This window comes from Hipposideros armiger, unplaced genomic scaffold (genome assembly GCF_001890085.2).
Source record: "Hipposideros armiger isolate ML-2016 unplaced genomic scaffold, ASM189008v1 scaffold_1227, whole genome shotgun sequence".
NCBI lineage: Eukaryota > Metazoa > Chordata > Mammalia > Chiroptera > Hipposideridae > Hipposideros > Hipposideros armiger.
In genome coordinates, this window is record NW_017732577.1 from 230,639 (window position 1) to 233,275 (window position 2,637).

At 61.3% G+C, this 2,637-nt stretch overlaps 1 pseudogene across 1 annotated transcript; it reads left to right on the forward strand.

Annotated features, from left to right (window-relative positions):
- The first annotated feature begins 263 nt into the window (after positions 1-263).
- Positions 264-2,636, forward strand: LOC109376875 (BTB/POZ domain-containing protein KCTD8 pseudogene; annotated as a pseudogene). Its single transcript, XR_002122788.1, has one exon. The product of XR_002122788.1 is annotated as a BTB/POZ domain-containing protein KCTD8 pseudogene (transcript).
- Position 2,637: the final 1 nt, after the last annotated feature.

Below are 2,637 nucleotides of genomic sequence, written 5' to 3' on the forward strand. Positions count from 1 at the left end.
CACTCTTCACTTCAAAAACTATGGTAAAACCATTATAAGAGACCCCCCCTCCCCCCACCTTAGTCTTTTTGCAATCACTGCTCGCATGCCAGCAGAGTAATTTCAAATTCGGAAATTGTCATTTTTGTTACCCCTCTCCCCCCCCCCCCCCCACACACACTCAACTTTCCATTTTAATGCAAGAGTTAAAGAAAAACAAAACTAATTTTACTGGGCTAACAGGGGCAAGGGAGATAGGAAGGAAGGGAGAGAAGGAGGGAGAAAGGAAGGGGCGGACAGAAGGACGGAAGGAGGGAATGAAATGAAGGAGAGATGCCATCCTTTTTTCCACTTTTTTTTTTTTTTCAGAGGTTCCCTGCCAGGCTCACAGCCAAGGTGGCATCTCATCTTGGCTTGGCCACCGGCCTCGCCCCCTAGCGTCGAGCCGGGCAGCCTGCAGCTGGTGCTTATCTCTTTAAATGACAGCTGTGGCTCGGGTCCCAGTTCTAGTCTTGACGTCAGTGCCGCCTCCCCGGCTGCTAGGAGTAGTTAGCGCCACCGTCCGCGCTCGGGACTCGCAGAGCGCTTGCAAGCTGTTGGGGCGGCGAGTTTTCTTTGCTCCGACCCCTCCTCCCGCCCTCCCCATGGGAAGCGGAGCGGCCGCCTAAGAGCCTCTTGCAAGTCTTTCGCTCACACTTCCCTGCCGTCGCCCCAAAGGAGCAGCCACTCCTCCTAGCTCCATCACCGCCGCCGCTGCTCCCGCTGAGCTCCTCTCCCGCGCGCGCTTCGCTCCCCTGATGGAGCCGGGGCGCCTCCGCAGCTGCCCGGAGCCCTGAACTGGGCAACCCCGGCCGGAGGAACGTGCCGCCCAGCCCGAGGGCGCACCAGGAGCACGCCAAGGCCGGGGGCGCCGGGGGTGCAGGGCGTGGGCTTTTGTGGGGAGAAAGTGCCACTCTCCCGGTTCACTTAACCATCGGCGGGGTGGGACCATGGCTTTGAAGGACACGGGCAGCGTCGGCAGCACCATCCTGCCCATTAGCGAGATGGTTTCCTCGTCCAGCTCGTCTGCAGTCGCCGCCCCAGGGCCCTGCGCGCCCTCGCCTTTCCCCGAGGTGGTGGAGCTGAACGTGGGAGGCCAGGTCTATGTGACCAAGCACTCGACGCTGCTCAGCGTCCCGGACAGCACTCTGGCCAGCATGTTCTCGCCATCCAGCCCCCGGGGAGGCGCGCGCCGCCGGGGAGAGCTGCCCAGGGACAGCCGGGCGCGCTTCTTCATTGACCGGGACGGCTTCCTTTTCAGGTACGTGCTGGATTACCTGCGGGACAAGCAGCTGGCGCTGCCAGAACACTTCCCCGAGAAGGAGCGGCTCCTGCGCGAGGCCGAGTACTTCCAGCTCGCCGACCTGGTCAAGCTGCTGTCGCCCAAGGTCACCAAGCAGAACTCGCTCAACGACGAGGGCTGCCAGAGCGACCTGGAGGACAACGTCTCGCAGGGCAGCAGTGATGCGCTCTTGATGCGTGGGGCGGCGGCCACCGCGCCCTCGGGCCTCGGAGCGCACGGTGGCAGCGGCGGCGGCGGCGCGCCTGACAAGCGCTCCGGCTTCCTCACCCTGGGCTATCGCGGCTCCTACACCACGGTGCGCGACAACCAGGCGGACGCCAAGTTCCGGCGAGTGGCGCGCATCATGGTGTGCGGACGCATAGCGCTGGCCAAGGAGGTCTTTGGTGACACGCTCAACGAGAGCCGCGACCCTGACCGGCCGCCCGAGAAGTACACGTCCCGCTTCTACCTCAAGTTCACGTACTTGGAGCAGGCGTTCGATCGCCTGTCCGAGGCCGGCTTTCACATGGTGGCGTGTAACTCCTCGGGCACCGCCGCCTTCGTCAACCAGTACCGCGACGACAAGATCTGGAGCAGCTACACCGAGTACATCTTCTTTCGTAAGTTCGCAGTCCGGGTATTTCTTCCTTCTCCCCGCCCCCTGGCCGACCCTTGTCGGATCGAATCTGTCTGGAACCCGGACAGGCGGGGTCCTAGGCAGGAGCTGGTTAATAAGCGCTCGGGGGCTCTCCCTGCATGCCTCTGCCATGCAGCAGACCCGATTTCCGCTTTCTCCTTTTGCGATCTCCCCTCTAGTCCCTCGGAAGCACGCAGTCCCCATGCTGTCCTCTTAACTTTATTCGCCGTTCCCTTTCCCCCCGCGCCCTGCACCTGGAGGCTATGGGCTCCCTTCTACTGCAGAGGTCAGGCAGGGGAGGGAGCACTGGCTGGGCGCATAGGCCCCCTTCTTTCTTGCTTCTGCGGGACTCCTGGGGGTCAACTTATGTGGGTCTCGGTGTTGAGGAGGTTGTCATGGAGGCATCACCGCGCACCGCCAGGGTTACCTCTTCTTGGTGCCGGCCAAGGAGCGTACAATTACCGGTGGTTTCAGAAGGGGGCAACCAGAGAAGTGATGACTGTGCCTCCAGACTACTTCAGGGTGCCTGGGTGTGAGTGGCTGGTGGGAAAGAGGTCTCCATCGACCCTGAGAAACCTCAGATTTTCCCTGCACCACTCACTTCTCATGTGTACATTGCTCGGTGTATTGAACATCAGAGGGTGGAGGAAACCAAAATTGTTTGGCTGTCTGAGTGTTGTTGTCAGGGTTGGAGATTAGG